This window comes from Mesocricetus auratus, unplaced genomic scaffold, assembly GCF_017639785.1.
Source record: "Mesocricetus auratus isolate SY011 unplaced genomic scaffold, BCM_Maur_2.0 Super-Scaffold_100044, whole genome shotgun sequence".
NCBI lineage: Eukaryota > Metazoa > Chordata > Mammalia > Rodentia > Cricetidae > Mesocricetus > Mesocricetus auratus.
Window position 1 is genome coordinate 8421586 of NW_024429221.1, and position 22654 is coordinate 8444239.

Here is a 22654-nt window from a genome sequence, read left to right on the forward strand (position 1 = left end):
CCACATTTTTACCTGCTTGCTTTTTAGCAATTAATTGTCTCTTTTCATGAATTCTTTCTGTGGGTATCTATAACTTAGTAAATAACAAGCAGAGTATATTTAATGTCCAGATTCTAGGATGTGCCTAGAGTACTGTGATAACATTTGTATTAATTGAAATGAGATAATGAGTACCTGAAGCTTGTATGACATTTATACTTATGTTGAATATGACACCAATAGCAAACACAGAAAATATCATTAAAAGAAATTAAATCATATTAACATATATCATAAAGCGAAGCTACCATCTACAATGTTAGACAAACAATTTCAATGAAGCAAGAGATCCGCAAAAGAATAGATTAAAAAAATCCAGTATACTTGTCCTAGTCAAAGTTCTATTGCTGCAAAGAAACATCACAACAATGACAAGTCTTATAAAAGAAAGTATTTAATGGTGGCTCTCTTATATTTCACAGATTTAGTCCACTATTATCATGCCAGGAAACATGACAGCATGCATGCAGACAAAGTGCTAGAATGATACCTGAGGAATCTACATCTGGATGAACATGCTGCACGAACAGAAAGTAAGCTGCTGTGCCTGGCTTGAGTTTATGAAACCTCAAAATCCACCCCTTGTGACACACTTCCTTAAAGAATGCCACACCGGCACCAATAAGCCACCATTCCCAATAATGCTGCTCCCTATGAGTCTATTGATGCCATTTTCTTTCTAACCATCACACTTTAGATATTTTCATTTAGTTTCATGAATTAAATTCATTGTTCTGCATATGTAGATTCTAAGATAAAAAGGAGCCTAAATTTCTGCTGAGGATACATGAAAGAATATCTAACAGCAAAGTCTTAATTATGGGTTAATTCAGGACTTCATCCTCAAAATTGAGCAGATCATCAGGGCAGAATATCCATAAAGGAATGTGATGAACAAATTATTGAAGAAGGATGTTACATAATATATTTTTGATCTTTCTTTCTCTTATTGGTTGATGAATAATGGCTAATGGAAAGTCAGGATGTACCCTGGCAGGAAATATAGGTGGGTGACCAGACTAGAAAGATTGTAGGAAGAAGAACGGAGAGAGTGAGTCATGAGAGGGACACCATCTAGCTGCCAGGATGGTAGGACACCTGCTCATTCTCCATTAAGGCAATACCACCTGAAGATACATAGATTAATAGAAATGGGTTAATAATTAAGAGAGACTTAGCCAGTAAGAAGCCTGGGCCATCTGCCAAATGCTTATTTGGGACTAAATGGTCATGGGACTGGATGGGGAAAAACTTCAGTATAAATGTGACATGTAAATATTTGGGAAGAGTTTCTACATAAAACTTGACAAAAGCTTAAAAAGGGTTCTGAATGCACAGAAACAGCCACACTGGACTTCCTTAGTCTCACAAATTCATGTGTGCCATGGAACAGAGACTCTATGGTAGTGCAACTTGAGCACAGCATGGTGGATTCCAGCCACAGTACACAGAAGCTGTCTCCAAGTTGCACAGCACGCTTCATGGCAGATTTAGGTTTTACTCATAAAGACAAAAAGCTTTATACGGAATGTATTACAAACTGCTTGATGGTGGTATAGACCAGAGTTAAGGTGGTGATCACAGCTTCCAGAGCTGGCTGTAAACATACCCTCACCAAGTTACAAAGCCTAACTTGTTGGAGCCAGCAGACAACACATCCACCTTAATACTAGCCATGCTTCTTAGCATATTAAACACTCATGTAGTCATAAAAAGATAGAGATATACAGTAAAGACAGATTAGGAGGGAAAAAACTCTAAATTGTTACAGTGTATCTAAAAATATACATAGGCTTAGAAGAGAAGAGAAAAAAATATAAAGAATTCTTTAAAAATTCAAATAGAGTATCTGGGCTTGGTGGCACATTCCTTTAATCCCAACACTTTGGACAGAAAGAACTCTGTGATTTCAAGATGAGCATAGTTTACCATGTGAGTTTCAGGATAGCCACAGAAACACAAAGAAGCCCTGTCTCAAAAAAGAAATAAAAGAATTATTATAATAAAAAACAGGCATATAAAGAGGGAAAATACACAGAGTCTGGATACTGAATGTCATTGTGTTATCTTTGAATTGTTTGACATCTGCAGAAGCAGCAAAATCTGTGAAAGTCATTTGATATAAATGCTGCTGGATCAGTCAAACCTATATATTTTCAAAAGGCCTTGACTTTAAATTTTAAGTCTTAGGACTTATTACTCTGGAAAAGAGAATCTGATTTTTCTTCCATAGAAGATGAACAACCTCTGGATTCCTTCCAAACAAATATGGTTTGATCAAGCAAGTCCCTCTGAAGCAATGGCCCAGACAATCTGATATCCAAAACAGTTGAGACCATACAGCCTCACAAACAATGACAGCAATGATTTGGCCATGGTTCTGAGTTTTCACAAGATACTCTTGGGATTGAGAGTGCCTCCAAACATTGGAAAGCAGTTTGTAGAGAACTATGCCCACATTCCCAAATATTGTTGGTAATTTTTTCATGTAAACAGGGTTGGTTATAAATGGTTAATTATCACAGTCAATCTTGCTCTAAAGAAGAAAGGGAATATAATATAGAAATGAATACTTATGTATATACTTTGGTTTATTGTTACAAATTAAGGTCAATTTTCTTATATGCATATTACTACTCTGATTTAGGCACTATGTTTATACACCTCTTTTAAAAATGCAATGTATAATTAAAAACAGATTATAGATAATTACTTATAGTTGTCAAAACATAGGTTTTCTAGATATACAGAGATGTATTTCAAATTGATAGGTATTCTTCAAAAGCTTTGAAAGACCTGTAGAATATGGCATTTGAAATGGTTTATTAGTTTTTGTCTTGACAATCAGGTACAATGGCTCCTGGTGACACCAATTATATCAGATAAGAAGATAAGCATCAGAAAAACTCATTATGGAGTTTCCCTTGAACATGGAAGAAATAGCCATTTGGACAAGAAATTGCTCTTGCCTGGACTCCTTGACAGCATGCTGTCAAAACTGGGCAAGAAGCTTACAAAGAAATATGACTGCTGAAATTGCCTGCTTCATAAAAATGTCTCCTAGACATTCTGGGCCTATAGGCTGAAGATAAACTAGCATTACAGAGGAACTTTGGGGGACTGTCCAGGAAGTGATATACCTCTGTCAACTCTAGAGTTTATATATCATCCTTGTGAGGTCTATGATGGAGTTGAAGACAGAGTTATGAGTTTCCCTAGTTATGATAAAAGATATTTTTCATATAAAATTTCAGAATCACAATGATAGGAGAGATGATATCATATTTTTTAACTTTGGCAAATATTAATGGAATAAATATTATTGATTATAGTTCTTGCTTGATAACTGTTTTATTATGTATAAATTTACTATGTCAAGTTAAAATCATCCTTTTTATTTATGCAGAAAAGAGGAGATGATGGGGGATGTCCTTTTGTAATCTGTGATTATATGTTCATGTTATTGGTTGATGAATAAAACTGTTTCAGCATGTGGACAGGCAGGCTGTAGCCAGTTAGTATTATAAGAGATAGCTAGCCAGTAGGAATCCTGGGCCATTAGTCAAACAGTTTGTAATTAATATAAGCCTCTGCATGTTTATATGGGACTAAATGGCTGAGGGACAAGGTGGGGTGAAAACTTCTGTCAACAAATTATACTTTAAAGGAATGGAGTTAACAGACATGATAAAATAAATATTATATATAACAGCATCAAAATAATTATCTTCCCAAACACTTGGGAAGTATAGGTTAAAAAATTATCAAAAATGTGAAAAGACTCAATATTATTAGGTTTTAATGCCCATAATGAATATATATGTATGTGTGTATATATATATATATATGAAAGAATACAAGTAATAGAAAATTTAATATTCTACCTTATTGAAATAGTATTCATGTAGTCATGATTAATGTCAACCTAAATTTCTGCTGATGCCTGGGATTCAAGGCATTCCTTAATGTGGGTGTCAGTAAGGAGGCCTAGGTAATCTATTAAGCCTTAGGTAACTCCCATCCAACAATGAGAGATGCACTCTCACCATGACGTCTTGGGGGAAGGTCTACGCCCTGCCCTGGATGAAATGATAGACTATAGACAACCCCATGGAGGCCTTCATCCTCGCTGAGGAAATGAGGGTATTTTGAGGGGATTGGTGGGAGGGCACGGGAAGAGGGGAGGGAAAGGGAGAGGGACCTGCAATTAACATGTGAAGCAACCTTGTTTCTAATTTAAATTTAAAAATAAGAGTAAATTCAAAAAAAGAGATGAAGGATAAAGAAAATATACAGGAGTCTCTCTTAGCTGGGACTCTTGCCGGGGGGCAAGGCCCTGCCCTGGATGAAATGACAGTTACTGGAGATCCAACATGGAGTGCCTCACCCTCCTTTGGGATCAGACTGGAGATTGGGTGGGGGACTCGGGGACAGGTGGGGAGAGATGTGGAGAAGGGTAGGGAGAGGGAGCAGGGATTGACAGGTGAAACAAGATTGTTTCTAAATTACATAAAAAGAAAATATACAGACTCAAAATGGTATGTTATTATCATTTGTAGATTGAAGCCTTTTCCTCCGCCAGCCGCTTTGGTTTGTCCCCCGCCAACCACTTGGGCTCTGCCGCATTGTTGTTCCTAAATAACACACAAGACTCTGTATTAATTGTGAAGCTGTTGGCAGTTTGTTTGATTTCTTACTGGCTCTATCTGATTTAAGTATTAACTCCACAATTATTAATCTAAGTATGTCTCTTACCGGAGAAAGGGGTCCAGGCTTCTTACCCCTAAGGCAGTTACATGATGACTCCCTGTGTTTCTCCTACCCAGAGTCCTCCTTGACTCCTAGTCCCATCTAACTTACTTCCCTATTGGCCAACAGTGCTTTATTAACATATACACAGGACTTCCCCCATCATCTTCTCATTTCTATCTAAATAAAAAGAAAGGTGTAAAGGGAAGCCTTCCTTGACAGAAGCCTTCCTGCCAGCCTGGTTCCAGAGCTGCATCAGTCCCAAGTAACACACAGGAGGCTATATTAATTATGAAGCTGTTGGCCTTGCTTCTTTCTTATTGACTAGCTCTGACTTAAGTATTTATCCCATAATTGGTAATCTCAGTATTTCTCTTACCGGAGAAATTTCCAGGCTTCTTACCCCATGGTGGTTACATCTTGACTCCTGTGTTTTTTCTGTTTCTCCTACCCGGAGTCCTCCTGGATTCCTAGTCCCACCTGTCATGGTTCTCTATTGGCCAAGAGTGTTTTATTGACATATACACAGGACTTCCCCCATCAGCTCCTCTTTTCTGTCGATACAAAAAGATAGGTCTCAACTTTAACATAGTCAAATTATAAATAGCACAGTTGTCAAGTAAGAACACAGTTACAATATTTTAGCAAGATTTAAAGAGAATATCATCCATCCCATTCTTGTGAGTCCAAAGTACTATATTTAGCTTATCTTTTATCATAACTAAGGAAAACTATAATTATAAATAACGACCTTCAACTCTATCAAAGACCACAGAAGGATAATATGTAAACACTAGGCTTGATAGAAACATCTTGCTACCTGGACAGTCACACAAAGTTCCTCTGTAATGTTGGGGCATTCATCTTCAGCCCATAGGCCACAATGTGTCCAGAAGATTTCTCAGCAAAGCAGGAAATTTCAAAACTGTCCATCTGCATTGGCAGTCTGTCAGTCATTTCTCTGTGTCCTGCAGAAAGTCTCGTAGACTCTTTCATGAAGCAGGAACCCTGAAGGACTGTTTGAGTTCAGCAGTCACTTTCCTGTGGGTCCTGTATGTCCAGTTTATACAGCAAGTCAAGCAGTCTAGGCAAGAGCAGTTTCTTGCCCAAATGGCTAATCTTGCCATGTTGAAAGCAAACTCCATAACGAGTCTCTCCAATGCCCAACTTCCACTCAGACATAGTTGGTACTGCCAGGAGCAGACATTTCTCATTGTCAAGAAAAACCTGAAACCACTTTAAATGCCATTTTCTGAAGGTCTTTGAAAGGATTGAAGACTGTCTATCTCAAATATATCTCTGTATATCTAGAAAACCTAACTAACCTAACTAAAAGTGCTACCTATTAATAGTAACTATCTATAGTCTGTATTGAATTATGCATTATGTTTTAAAAGATCAGTATAAGCACAATGCTTAATCAAGAGGAGAAATATGTGCATCACAAAATTGACCTTGAATTTGTATCAATAAATGAAAAACCATACCCATTCCATAATTCCCCTTTTTACCATTAAAAAGAGATTGGCTGTGATCATTTGCCAATTATAAACAACCCCATTTAAATGAAAACAAAGATTTATAAACAAGATGGGAATTAAGACGTTGCTCATTCCAAACTGCTTCGTCCTGTAAGGGGGCGCTGTTCATACCATGGGGATCAGGACAAAACTCAGAACCCCGTATAAGTTCTTATTTTCGGTGTCTGTAAGGCTGCATCATCTTAGATGTTTTAGATGTTGAACCACTTGGGCCATTGCTTCCAGGGGTCTTGGTTCATCAACCCATAGAATTCTGGAAGGAATCCACAGCTTTCCATTTTCTGTAGAAACATAAATAAAAACTCCTTTCCAAAGTAACATATCCTTATACTTAAATTTTGAAGTCAAGGGATTTTTAAAAGATATAAGTTAATGCTTCATCAACTGACTGGGAAAGACTCGGGTGAAATTATTGTACCTTTAATGAATGAGTAAATTTGCTCCTTATGGAAGGATAATGAGTATTGGCAAACAGCTTGCAGTGACTTTTTGGGAACTATTCGTAATAACTATCTGAAAACAGAGAGAATCAAATTAAAAAAGAAAACAATTTGGATTCTTCTGCATATCGTGAGGCAAACACCTATTTCTGGAGTTCTTACCTTCTACATGGATGCAAACAAAACAGGTAAGGTAGGGTATAAATCAGAAAATGTAAGTAAAGTAGTTCAAAGCCCTTACAACTTCGTACAAAAGGCAGAGTTATATGCCTTTCTCATGGTGCTTACAGACTTTACAGAGCCTCTCAATATAGTCTCAGCATCTCAGTATTCAGAAAGAGTTGTCTTGCACATTGAGACTGCAGAATTTCTTCCAGATAGTACAGAATTACCCTCATTGTTTTTACAATTGCAGGAAACTATCAGAAACAGGACTCATCCTATATATATATATATATATATATATATATATATATATAACACATCAGATCCCATACAGGTCCTCTGGCACAAGGAAATGATGAAATTGATCATTTATTAGTAGGTAATGTGTTGGAAGCTTCAGAATTTCATAAGAAACACCATGTTAACAGCAAAGGCTTAAAGAAGGATTTTTCTATAACCTGGCAACAAGCCAAAGAAATAGTAAGAAATTGCCCCAGTTGCTCATTCTACAATCAAACTCCTTTAGCAGCAGGTTGTAATCCTAAAGGTATTCACAGAAATGAACTTTTGCAAATGGATGTATTTCACTTCCCAGAATTTGGCAGTTTGAAATATGTACACCATACCATAGACACGTTCTCAGGCTTCCAATGGGCTACTGCCCTCAGCTCTGAAAAAGCTGATTCTGTTATTACACACCTCTTAGAAGTGATGGCTGTTATGGATATACCTAAAACAATAAAAACTGACAATGCTCCAGCATATGTCTCCAGTAAATTGGAACAAGTTTTCAAATATTATAATATAAAACATGTAACTGGTATACCTTACAATCCCACAGGACAAACAGTGATTGAAAGATCTAACCGAACCTTAAAAGAAATGCTTGAACAAAGGCCCCTAAACACAGGTTACATAATGCTTTGCTAACGTTGAATTTTCTTAATGCTGATGAAAAAGGACAAACTGCAGCAGAAAGACACTGGACTACAGAGAAGACTTCTGAACTGAACCAACCGGTGTATTTTAAGGATGTTATGACCTCAGTCTGGAAACCAGGATATGTGTTACATTGGGGAAGGGGTTATGCTTTTGTTTCCACCAGAGAAGAAAAACTTTGGGTTCCATAAAAATTAATTAAGAATCGATCAGAACAGAAGACATCTCAGGAGGAGGAAGATAACAGCTCATCTACAAATTCATATTCTACCATGGGTAAAGTGACCTCCTGAAAAGAAAGAGAAGTGTTTTGTTTTTTGTATTCATAGGTAAACTCAGCAAAGGATACTGGACATATGGATTCCTGAAGTAGAATGAATAGCTATCCTGAGGACAATCAAACAAACAGTAACTCACTGTGTGGTATCAAAGTCTAAATCTCTCTATATTGTTTTTTATAGTACCCTTTTATCTTTGTTTCTTCATATACTTCAGTCCCCATTAATTTAACTGAACCTGGCTTTGGAGTTGGATTGCCTCTCCTACTCTAAATTCAAGCATATTATTTAAATAAAATTCAGAATTTCTGTATTACATAAAAGAGCCATTGATATAAGACAGTAGAGAATAGGGACTGTTGTCTGTGGATTTCTTTTTCTGAAAAGTCTAATTTCCTTCATGTTTACTATCTTCCCTATTGTCACCTCTTCCAGTATGCATACAGATAAAAGTTAAAATATTTCTTTGTTAACATCAATGTTTGAGTTTTCCAGAGAAGGGATTTCCTGACAGCAACCTTCAACTGCTTCAGAAAGAGATGAGGATCCACTTCCTTGACTTCACCTGATTTGACTGGAAGCATCTGAACTTCCCCACATCATCGACTCCACCTGAAAAGCACTATCCTGAAACTGGCTTGAAACTACATCACTCTACACAACTCCGGACCAAGGAATTGAAACAGCACATCTTCTACAATCTGGCCAGAGCTTCAGACGAGAGCTTCAATCAAAACTAGAACCCAGTCAGGAACTTCAATCAAGCATCTCCTGCCAAACAGAGACTGTATGATCTACTGAAGATTTTGTTACACTAACATTTTTCTTCTCACAGGTTCCCATGAGATTGTCATCATCCCATCTCAGCAGGAAGTAGTTTTGAGAATTCCACGACCTCTCTCCCTACTATTGGTATTATAGGATAGTTTACAATTGTTAGTGTTAGTTTTCAATTATTTTAGAGTTGGGTTTGGAAGGAGGTGTTCAGATTTGTGTGTTTCTTTCAGATAAATTTTGATTTAGATGGGATAGATGTTTGATACATTTTGTTCATTGACACAAGTTAGTTGTTTTAAGTTTAAATATCCTTTTTAGACTAAAAGAGGAATTGTAGGAGGAAGCCATGTGCTCCCATTAGCCATGTGACATACTACAGGCACAAATAGATGAGGTAATAAAAGAGCGGTTTACCACACCACTAACCATACCCACTTTAGGAACGACTAAAGACCTTATGGATGGATGTAAAGATGTATATGGACATAGGCGGTGAACTACGTCACTAGCCAGGTGCACTTTTGGGCATGGCTAGGGGCGTTAAGGGGGAAGGTATAAAAGACTGAACAACAGGAAGTCTTGGTCTCTTTTTCCAGCTTTCAGCTTCCAGTTCAGTGGCTGAAAACTACTCGGCTCATCTGGCTTATTTGTTTGGTATCCTGGATGTCCAGTTTATACAGCAACAGTCAAGTAGTCTAGGCAAATGCAGTTTCTTGCCCAAGTGGCTAATCTTGCCATGTTGAAAGCAAACTCCATAACGAGTTTTTTCGATGCCCATCTTCTTCTCATATGTAATTGATGATGCCAGGAACAGACATTTCTCATTGTCAAGAAAAACACTAAACGATTTTAAATGTCATTTTTGAAGATCTTTGAAAGGTTTCAAGACTGTCTATCTATCTCAAATATATCTCTGTATATCTAGAAAACCTAACTAACCTAAGTATACATACTGACTATTATAAGTAACTATCTATACTCTGTATTTAATTACGTATTATGTTTTAAAAGACTGTATTTAATTATGTATTATGTTTTAAAAGATCAGAATAAGCACAATACTTAATCAAGAGGAAAAATATATGCATCACAAAATTGACCTTGAATTTGTATCAATAAATGAAAAACCATACCAATACAAAGTACTCATTTCATGCCATAATCCCCTTTATCCTTTAAAAAGACATTGGTTGTGATCATTAACCAATGATAAGCAACTCCATTTAAATAAAAAGATTGATAAGCAATATGGGGATTTTGGACGTTGCTCATTCCAAACTGCTTCGTCCTGGAAGGGGGCGCTGTTCACACCATGGGGATGATAACAAAACTCAGAAACCTGTATAAGTCCTTATTTTCGGGTCTGTAAGACTGCGTCATCTTAGCTGTCTCAATTGTTGGAATGCCTGGCCCACTGCTTCCGGGGGTCTTGTTTCATCAAACCATAGAAGCCTGGAAGGAAACTACAGCTTTCCATTTTCTGTGGAAATATAAACAAAAAGTATTTTCCAAAGTAACATATCCTTATACTTAAATTTTTAAGTCAAGGCATTTTCAAAAGATATAAGTTGAATTAATTAAGCAGCATTTATAGTCAAGTGTACTTTACCAGTTGTTCCTTTAGCAATCAAAAAACTGAAAACCACAATAGCATACAGTATTCAAACTCTCTGTGTATTTTCCATCTTTACATGGCTTATTTATATTTATCTCTTATTATTTATTTATTTCTCTGCAACAGGGCTTCTCTGGAAATCTGCTTGCCTCTGTCAATGGAGCAAACCCTGCCTGCATGTGCCACCTATGGCTTCTCTATTTATTTACCACTATGTGTTTTTTTCTCTCTCTCAATTCTACATATATTTTTAAACACACTCTGAACCTTTAGAGGTTTTTCTTCATCCAAGTCTTACTTTACTGTAAATCATGGGGTTTTTTTGGCCATGTGTCTTATCTGTTAAAACCACGGCTGTTTCAACTGTAGTATTTCTAAGATGGCAGGTGTAAGCGTGATTCCAGCTCATTGCCTCAGTCTATGCTGACACCCAGCAAAAGCTGTAGGCTTGAAGATGTGGTCACTGCCACTTCCAGCTCTACGTACACAACTTTCAATCATTAGCAGAGCCTCTTAAAGAACCTTATTGGTTATTTTCTTATTTTTTTTTACTTATGCTGAGTCAGGAAGACTCATTTTAGCACGTTGCATGAGTCTCTGCTTGTCTCTAGCAAAACAGAGCACACCTGAGAAAGTGCTGCCACCAAGAACCCATGCTTTTCTCCGTTCTTTTGTTTCTAAATTCCTTTAAAGCTTTTGTCATTCTACGTGGAAATTCATGATCCCACTCCTGATCACCAGATAATGATGATAGTCAATGCTATAGGGAATAAAATATATTTATTTATTATTATTATATATTTATTTATTTATAATTCCTTGAAAAAGAAAAATGAAATCAAGAATTTTGTAGCATCATAATCAAGAGTATTATGAGAAATGTTAAAGATAGGAAGGGAAATTTTATGTTTTAATTACATTCATAAATTAAGTACAAAACCATGTGTTAGTAGTGCACACCTTTAATCCCAGAACACAGGAGGCAGAGGCAGGTGCATTAATTAAAGAGAATTACAGAGAATAGTCTCTGAGTGTGTGATGCCAGCCTTGTCTGCAGTGTTAGTCGAGGGAAGCCAGATATGGAACTATACAGAGAAAGTGTGTCACAAAAAAACAAGCAAAAATTAAGTAAGGATGACATAAAAGTAATATAAGAAAAGTTAGGTAAAGAAATACCAAACACATTGAGATGGGAAGGAGATGGAATAGAAGGTAATCATATTGAAAAAAAGACACAAACTTATTAATATATCACAATAAAACTCCAATTATTTTAGCAATAATTAATTAGAATGAGACTACAAATGTAACTTGTAAAAATAATGCAACTGACAATGTGACTTATTGAACAAATGTGCATGACACCAAAGCTTATACCTTGAAGTTTATTCCTGAATCCTACATTGTTGAAAAGGAGAACCAGAGAAGAGCCAGGGATACCAGGGGAGCAGCTGTTCCGGTGGCATCGGGTACAACAGGCCCTGCTTCTGGGCCTGTGTTCCAGTGCCTGAGGATCACCTGGGAACTGCAAAGAGCTTCCATTCCTGGCAGGAACCAAATACCCCATACTCCAGGACTTCTCTCCCACCAACAATACCAGGAAACCAGAGGAGCCAGGGAGACCAGGGGAGCAGCTGTTCTGGCAGGATCAGGTACAACAGGATCCAGCAAAGGGTCCAGGGGACCAGGTGGGAGGCTAAGCACCCCAGATTCTTCTTCTCCACCCATGGTACCAGAATGAGGACAATGAATAGAAGAACTACCAGATTATTGGACTTGCTACCACCCAGCAAAAGGGAACTCTGGACCCCTAACCACCAGACAAGTATGGGGCTCTTTCTGCATCCACTAGAAGAAGAGATGGGAAAGAGAAAATACAAAAATACACTCAGCAACAGAAAAACAAATATGACACCACCAGATTCTAGAGACTCCACACCAGCAAGACTCCAACATTCCAATGCACACAAAGCAGAAGAGAATGACCTTAAAACCACTTTCATGAAAGTGATAGAGGCGCTAAAAGAGGATATAGGAAATCCTCAAAGAAATGGAAGAAAAACGATCCAAAAATGCAAGAAATGGAAGAAGAAAACAAACCAAAAAGGCAGGAAATGGAAGAAAAAAAAACAAAAAATAACAGAAATGGAAGAAGAAAAAAAGCAAAAAAATGCAAGAAACAGAAGAAAAAAAACAAAGCAAAAAATGAAAGAAATGGAAGAAAAAACAAACCAAAAAAGGCAGGAAATGGAAGAAAGAACAAGCCAAAAAAGGCAGGAAATGGAAGAAGAAACAAAGCAAATAATGCAAGAAATGAAAGAAAAAGCAAACCAAAAAATGCAAGGAATGGAAGAAAGAACAAACCAAAAAATTCATAAGAGGGAACAAAAGGATGAATAGATAAAACGAAAATTGCAAGAAACAATGCAAACACTGCAAGAGTAGAAAACTGAAATAGAGACAATAAAAAATACAATCTGAAGAAAGGCATGAAATAGAAAAGCTAGGCAAATGGTCAGGTACTACTGATCGAAGCATTACCAACAGAACAGAAGAGAGGGAAGAGAGAATCTCAAGTGTTGAAGATACATTGGAGAGGTAGATTCATCAACCAAAGTAAACCTTAAGTCCAACAAATCCTTAACAAAAAACATCGAGGAAATATGGGGCACCATGAAAAGACCAAACCTAAGAATAATAGGTATAGAAGAAGAAGAAAACCATCTCAAATGTGCAGAAAATATATTCAACAAAATCATAGAAGAAAACTTTCCCAATCTTAAGAAAGACATGTCAATGAAGGTACAAGAAGCTTACAGAACACCAAATAGAGTGGACCACAAAAACAAATCACCTTGCCACATAATAATCAAGACCCCAAATATACAGATTAATAAAGAATATTAAGAGCAGCTAAGGAAAAAGGCCAAGTAACATATAAAGGCAGACCTATCAGAATTACAACTGACTTCTCCATGGAAACTCTGAAAGCCAGAAGGTCCTGGATAGATATTCTACCAACATTAAGAGACCATGGATGCCAGCCCAGACTACTATACGCTGCAAAGCTCTCAATCACTAAAGATGGAGAAAAAAAGATATTCCATGGCAAAACTAGATTCAAGCAATATATATCCACTAACTCAGCCCTAAAGAAATTTTTGGAAGGAAACCTCCAACCCAAGGAATTTAACTACAACCAGAAAAACATAGGCATTAGAGAATCCCAATCTACCAACAGACAAAAAACAAAGGGGTGAAATTCCACACATAATTCCACCAACAACCATTGCAAATCGAAGAAGGGTGAGAAATCAATGGACATTAATATCACTCAACATTAATGGCATTAACTCACCCATAAAAAGACACAGGCTAGCAGAATTGATTCAAAGACATAACCCTTCCTTTTACTGCATACAAGAAACACACCACACCTTCAAATACAGAAATTACCTGAGAGTTAAAGGTTGGGAAAATTTTTCAAATCAAATGGAACCAAGAAACAAGCAGGGGTAGCTATCCTAATACCTAACAAATTAGACTTTAAAATAAAATCAATCAAAAGAGATGAAGAAGGTCATTACATACACATCACAGGTGAAATCCACCAAGATGAAGTGCCTATCCTGAACATCTATGCCACAAATACAGAGGCATCCACATTCAGAAAATAAACATTACTAAAACTTAAATCACCTATAAAGCCCCACACAGTTATAGTGGGAAATTTCAACACACCACTCTCACCACTGGAAAGGAATACCAGACAGAAACTAAACAAAGAAGTAAAGGGTCTCATAGAAGTAATGACCCAATTGGGATTAACAGACATCTATAGAACATTTTATCCACATAAAAAATAATATACCTTCTTCTCACCACCGCATGGAACCTTCTCAAAAATCGACCACATACTTGGCAACATATCAAACATCAGCAGCTACAAAAAATTGGAATAACTCCATGAATCTTATCAGACCACCATGCTATAAAATTAGAATTCAACAACAACACAAATTGTAGACAACCTACAAACTCATGGAAATTGAATAATGCACAACTGTTGCATTCCTGGGTAAAAGAAGAAATAAAAAAAAAACTAAAGACTTCCTAGAATCCAATGAGAATGAAGACACAACATACCCAACATATGGGACACTTTGAAAGCAGTGCTACAGGGTAAGTTCATAGCACTAGGTGTCCAAATGAAGAAAATGGAGAATAGTTATACTAGAGAATTAACAGCACAGCTGAAAGCTCTAGAACACAAAAAAGCAAACTCCCCCAGGAGGAGAAGATGCCAGGAAATAATCAAATTGAGGGCTGAAATCAATAAAGTAGAAAGTAGGAAAACAATACAAAGAATCAATGCAACGAAGTGTTGGTTCTTTGAGAAAATCAATAATATAGACAAACCTTTGTCCAAACTTACCAAACAGCAGAGAGTGAATATGCAAATTAAAAAAAACAGAAATGAAAAGGGTTACATAACAACAGACTCTGAGGAAATCCAAAGAATCATCAGGTCATATTTTGAAAACCTGTACTCCAGAAAATTAGAAAATGTAAAGGAAATGGACGTCTTCCTGGATAGCTAACATTTGCCAGAACTAAATCAAAAACAGATAAGCAATTTAAATAGACCTATAAGCCCTATGGAAATAGAAGCAGCCATCAAAATTCTCCCAACAAAAAAGTCCAGGTCCAGATGGCCTCAGTGCATAATTCTCCCAGAAATTCAAATAACAGCTTATACCAATTCTTCTCAAAATATTCCACACAATAGAAGTAGAAGGGTCTTTACCAAATTCTTTCTATGACACCTCAATAACCTTGATCCCCAAGCCACACAAAGAAATAACTAAGAAAGAGAACATCAGACGAATATCCCTCATGAACATTGAAGCAAAAATACTCAACAAAGTACTGGCAAATTGGATCCAAGAACACATCAAAACAATCATTCACCACGATCAAGTAGTTTTCATCCCAGGGATTCAGGGATGTTTCAACATATGAAAATCCATCAATGTAATTCACCATACAAACAAGCTGAAAAACAGAAATCACATGATCATCTCACTAGATGCTGAAAAAGCCTTTGACAAAATCCTACACCCTTTCATGATAAAGGTCTTGGAGAGATCTGGGATAACAGGGACATAGTTAAACATAATAAAAGCTATACACAGTAAACCATCAACCAACATCAAACTAAATGAAAAGAAACTCAACGCAATTCCTCTAAAATCAGGAACAAAACAAGGCTGTCCACTCTCTCCACACCTTTTCAACATGGTAATTGTTGTTCTAGCCATTGCCATACGACAAAAAATGGGGATCAAGTGGATACAAATTGGGAAGGAATAGGTAGAACTTTCATTGTTTGCACATGACATGATTGTTTACATCAATGACCCAAATAACTATACAACGGAACTCTTACAGCTGATTAACACCTTCAGCAAAGTGGCAGGCTACAAGAGCAACTCAATAAAATCAGTGGTGAAAGGGGAACACTCCTCCATTGCTGTTGGGAGTGCCAACTTATTCAGCCACTTTGTAAATCAGTATGGAGATTCCTCAGAAAAATGGGAATAAACCAACCAAAAGACACTGCAACTCCACTCTTAGGCATATATCCAAAAGATGCTCATTCATACCACAAGGATGTCTGTTCCACTACGTTCATAGCAGTATAATTTGTAATAGCCAGAACTTGGAAGCAACCTAGATGCCTGTCAACCGAAGAGTGGATAGAGAAAATGTGATACATTTACACAATGGAGTACTATTCAGCAGAAAAAAGCAATGGAATCCTGAGATTTGCAGGCAAATGGATGACACTAGAAGAAACCATCCTGAGTGAGGTAACACATTCACAAAAAGAGAAACATGGCATGTACTTTCTCACATATGGATTTTAGACATAGTTTGTGCCAGCCTGCAATCCCATGCCAGAGATTCTGGGAAACAGAAACTTCATTCAGTGGCTGATGGAAGAAGAGGCACACCCCCATGGCTAAGCACTGAGCTGATATTAAGAAAGCCAGTAATAGAGAGGGAGGACTGATGACCAAATGCATTAAGACTGGGCTGTCTTAACCCCCCAGAAACAGCTGACCTGACAAAGTTTAACCTTTGAATACCAGGCATCAGCCTGGAAATCCAGCATGGGACTGATCAAGACCCCCTGAATGTGGGTGTCAGTGAGGAGGCCTAAGTAATTTATTGAGCCTTGGGCAGTAGATCAGTACTCATCCCGAGTATACACACGGATTTTGGACTCCCATCCAACAATGTGAGATGAACTCTTACCCTGAACTCTTGGGGGAGCATCTAGGCCCTGCCCTGGATGAAATGACAGACTATGGACACCCTCATGGAGGGCCTCACCCTCCTTGAGGAAATGAGGAGATAATGGTGGTGTTGAGGGGAGGGCAAGAGAGGAGGGGAGGGAAAGGGAGAGGGACTTGTAACTGACTTGTGAAGCAACCTTTTTTTCTAATCTAAATTTAAACTTAATAATACATATAAAAAAATAGAAAAAATAAGAAAAAGAGAACCAACTTCTACAACTTTTCACTTATTTGCATATGAACACTCTCACAAAGGTCTGCAAATGCAGAGGAATTTGAACAACATATTTCAATAGAGTCATAACTAAAATAAAATTCTGGTTATATTTTAGAGTATATCAAAAATTAATAAATAATTAAGAATCAAGTAATGTCTGTGCCTTTATAGGAAAATTTATTATTTTATTATGAATACATAATATAAAATATGTGTTACATATTCAGACTTTGCATTCAAATATACTTCCTGATAACAAGAAAAAAAGAACACAAGTAGAATGCATGATTTGCTTACTGAATTTCAATGGTTGGTGTGCACAAACTGTTAAATGAAAGAAACAGAAAAAAAAGAGGACACTGAATTCCAGAAGGATGGCCATAGGGTCAATTTTTATTCTGTCTTGAATGCTTGTTTTCTTTGCTCCTAGTCTCAGCAGACTTGTATTCCAGAAATAAGAAAGATGTTAATGTTTTTAATGTTCATAATGAGCAAATTTCTGTTACAACCCATGGGGATTTTGAGACTATAGTTGTCAGAAAGATAAACAACAGTTAAAAATTTCTGAGCCTCAAGCCAAGCAACAGCCACACTCTCTTTTTTTCTACATGTTATATAACTGGTAAGTCATTTTTGCACCTGTCTTACTGAGAAAAGTACCTTCTGCTTTTTTCCACTTAAGTGAGATGTTGAGCACAATTCTTCACAACTACATAAAATTTGTAAGTGCTTCATTAGTGAATGAATATAAATATGAATATTTTGATACATTTTCATTAAAAAGGAGCAATAAAAAACTGAACATATTTGCAAACCTGGTGCCAATGCACTTCTTGCATAACAAAAAATGTTCTTAGCACATTCTTACATACATTGTAGTCAGTATCGGGTATGTTATTTGTGCCAGACATCTGGTCTCTGTCATTTCTTCTCAAACAATAATCTACCTCTTCTCAAATGTAATAATTCTATGACACCTTGGATACTTGTACTTTGAATCTGCATTATTCCATTATATGCAAAATACAGAATATCTTAAAGTGGGAAAACAGTCGATGAGCAAAAAGAGATCATTTCAGAAAAATAGAAAATAAAATGATAAGTTCTGAAACCTGAAAGATCATTAAAAATATTAGAAATCTCTCATGAGTGCATTAGCTGGGTTTTCCATAAAATGTCATTCAAAGCTTCAGAAATTTCCTCTCTAACCTATGCATGTTAAAATATCAGCAGTTTAGTTGCTGTTCATGAGAGGTATTCTCTGTTCTTCTACAGCTGAGATTGTAAAGTGTTTCATATGTTGTCTCAGGTTCTCTTGACTTTAGTCTCCAGCATGGCAAAGTTCACATATTCTACATAGAATATAAGTTTAAATGCTACAGTGTCTTGATGCATTTTTAAATTGATTATTTATGAAAGTATATGATGCATTTCATACAGCTTAATGATTTAGCATTATGTAATACTTTGCAATCTGATAAAATAAATGTCATTGTACAGGTGGAAGATGAAAGTGAACATAGATCATTAGCCTGTACATTTAAGTTTTATGTAATGCATGAAGAGGTTATTTCTGTTTTATTTTCCCACCTAGGTATTCAATCTCATGATTTATAAATTCTTTGGAGTGCTGAATAAATATTGTAGGTCCACATATCTTGAAGTGATTGGGAAGTATAAACCATCCCACGAGTTATCATTCCCAACAATTCAGAAGGCGAATAAATTATTGTAAGTCTAGCAAAGATTTATTGCTTTTTAGTTTCAGACCTCATTCCCATAAGAATTATCAGGAAAATGAAATTCAGAAACCATTCAAACTCAGTTATCTCAGAATTCCTTCTCCTTGGACAAACTGATGATCCTCAACTACAATCCCTTATCTTCAATGTGTTCCTGTGCATATATCTGGTCACTGTGCTAGGAAACCTGCTCATCATCTTGGCTGTCAGCTCTGACATACACCTACACACACCTATGTACTTTTTTCTCTCTAGTCTTTCTATTAATGACATCTGTTTAAGCACAAACACAATACCAAAAATGCTTATGAACCTCATAGCCCAGAATCAGAGCATAACTTACACAGCTTGTCTTACACAAGTTTGGTTTGTGTTGGTTTTCACTGGACTGGAAAACTGTCTCCTTGCTGTGATGGCTTATGATCGCTATGTGGCAGTTTGTCACCCTCTGAGGTACTCCACAATCATGAAACCTTCTTGGTGTATCCTGATGATTTTATTTTCTCTGCTAGTTAGCTTTGCGTTTGGTCTCTTGCACACTCTGATGATTCTCCGCTTGTCTTTCTGCACTGACATACAAATGTCACATTTCTTCTGTGAACTTGCTCAGCTCCTTAAACTGGCATGTTCTGATACACTAATTAATAACATCATGGTATATTTTGCATCATGTGTATTTGGTGGCATTCCTATCTCAGAAATAATTTTCTCTTACGCTCATATTGTATCAGCAGTTTTAAGAATGCCATCACCTGGGAGAAGGTATAAGACGTTTTCCACTTGCGGGTCTCATGTGTCAGTTGTGTCCTTATTTTATGGGACAATTTTGGGTGTGTACATTAGCTCTGCAGTGAATCTCCTGAAAAGACGGTAGTGGCTTCAGTGATGTATTCAGTCGTTCCTCAGATGTTGAATCCATTTATCTACAGTCTGAGAAACAAGGATATGAAGGAAGCCCTGAGGAAATTAATCTCAAGGGTTGGGGCTGTCTTACAATGACATTAAAACTACACTGAAGGTTATCTTGAAGCAATACTTCAAATTTTAACTTTCTCCTCCTTCCCTGAATATTACAGGAATAAGTGAGTTAAAGCCACTTTCTGCCAGATTCCCTGGTTACCTACACAATAATTGAAAAGAAAAATTACTCCATACTTTGAGGAAATACTTACTTATTTTTACAATGTGTGAGCAAATTAATAAGAACTTTTGTTAATACTACAAATATTTGTGGACAGTCGTATCTTTAGAGTTATTAGAGTTATTTATGTTCAGCAATCATGAATGTTAAATTCTCAGTAATAAAATTAAACTGATACTGATGTATTCAAAACTGAAGGAGGCGATTTTTATATTATTGTCAAGGAAAGCTTATGAAACTTATTTTTCTTTTGAACTTTTGAATTCTATAGTATTATTATTTTATTTTAATTTTCTTTTACTGAAACTAAACTTTTCCCATACAGCATATTCTTATTATGTATCCACACACTTTCTGTCTTTCATTAGAAAATGTGCAGGTATCTAAGGACTAATAATAAAAATACAGTAATATAAAATAAAAATAACTCAAAATGGCACAAAATAAATAGAAAATAAAAACTGAAGAAAAAGCATGGAAAACATAGATACAGAGAAACACACGGAACTTTTACTACATTTGTCAGAGACATTCATTAAAAAGCCATACAAGAATTGTCATTTATGAATCCATATTTTTGATAATCATCTTTCCTGAATAATGATATTTCTCTATATTCTCTAAGTCTAATGTTGGATTTCTTAATGCATTCTGACCTTCAGAAATAAGAATGTGGAATGACATGTTGTTGAATAGGAGAATTGAAGATGAAAACTAAAGAATAAAAAAACAATAGATAGGACCTAGAGGTCTTGCATAAGCTGAGGACTTGTCAAGCAAGTGTATTAAGAAGTACAGAAACCTACATATAATTTACAGGTTGGAAATGGCCAAGGACAGCAGATAGCTAAATCAGAAATGTTGGCAAAGAGAATGAAGGATATCTAAGACACAGACCGCTTTAGAGCTAAAATCCATAGCCCTTAGATACAAAAACAGAATTAAGTTCACTGTTTTCTTTTATTAGGGTTTGTCTATAATTCAAGGGTTAGTCTGGCTACCCAGACATGCAGAACCTAATTCAGATAGAAATAATTTTGTTATGGAAAGTAAAATAACATGTATACATCAGAATATTTATTTTAGTAACTAAGATTATGTCCAAAGCTAATAATTAAAACACATATTTCTGCCGGGCGGTGGTGGTGCACGCCTTTAATCCCAGCACTCAGGAGGCAGAGGCAGGCGTTTCTCTGTGAGTTCGAGGCTGGGCTGGACCGATAGCCTCCAAAACAATACAGAGAAACCCTGTCGCGTAAAAACCAAAAAAAAAAACCCGTCTAAAACACATATTTCAATGTAAGCCTGACAGTATTTCTTTGCTTACATACTAATAAATGTAAGCACACAAAATACTATAATATGAATGAAAGTAAGGGAATTTTAATATAACTGGGGCATGCATTGGATTAACTTTCAATTTGTTTATGTTCTGGCTTTTACAAATTTATTAATAATATATGCATATTCAAACAATGTATTAGGATTCTATAGAGTAAATTAATTAAAGAATGAATCTATCTCTACATATCTACATATAAAATATAATAATTAGAACTATTTGCAGACTGTTCTCCCACTAATTCAAGAATGATGTCTATGAATATATGGTAAAAGATTCCAGGAGTTCTTTAGTTCATGAAGCTGGATATCTCAGCTAGTTTTCAATAGAAGCTGGAATCCTAAAGAAATAGGTTGTAATACTAGTGAAGGGATGGAATTGAAAATGAAGGAGAAAACAGGAATACAAAGAGAGAGACTGTCTCCTTTAATGTCTCTTATATAGACTTCAGGAAAAGATATGGTACAGAATAGAGGTGGGCTTTCCTGTCTCAAAAGATCTGGATTAAAGAGATGACTTCTCACCTCGAAGATACAGATTAAAAGTGGATCTTCCTATAATAGCCAGAAACTAGAAACAAGCTAGATGTCCATCAACCAAAGAACAAATAAAGAAGATATGGTACATTTACACAAAGGAGTTTTTTATCAGCTCTTAAAAACAATGGCATTATGACATTTAAAAGAGCATGGATGAAGAATTAGGAAAAAATTATCATGAGAGAGGTAACCATGACACAAAAGAAAAACGTAGTATGTACTCTCTTACAAATGAATATTAGCTATAAAGTAAAGGAGAAACATTTTACAATCAACAGACCCAAAGAGGCTAACTATCAAGGAGGGCTCAAGAGGAGAACACTTGGCTCTCCATAGGAAGGAGAATAGAATATATTTAACAGGTGGACTGTGGTTGAGGAGGGATGGAAACAGGAAGGATCATGTGGGCAGACATGCAGGGAGAATGTTAAAAGATAATATTGGAAATGGTGGGCCTTTCAGGGTGAGGTAGAAACCTGGTGTAATGGAAAGTCCTAGGAATGCACAAGGGTGATGATAACAAAGACTCCTAATGATAGGGAATAATATAGTGAAGTGGTCATCTCCTGTATCAATGCAAGACTTCCAGTGGAGGAATTGGAACACTAATACAACCACAAAACTTTGTACATAAAATTTACCCTGCCTACAGGATGTACTAGGGTAAAAATGACACAGAAATTGTGGGAGCAACTAATAAATAACTGGTTCAGCCTGAGACCCATGCCATGAGAGGAAACACATCCATGACACTACCTGGCATGCCAG

The 22654-nt window shown here is 36.4% G+C and overlaps 1 pseudogene; it reads left to right on the top strand.

The window, feature by feature from the left end:
• The first annotated feature begins 18919 nt into the window (after nucleotides 1-18919).
• On the top strand, nucleotides 18920-19863 carry LOC101837494 (annotated as a pseudogene).
• Nucleotides 19864-22654: the final 2791 nt, after the last annotated feature.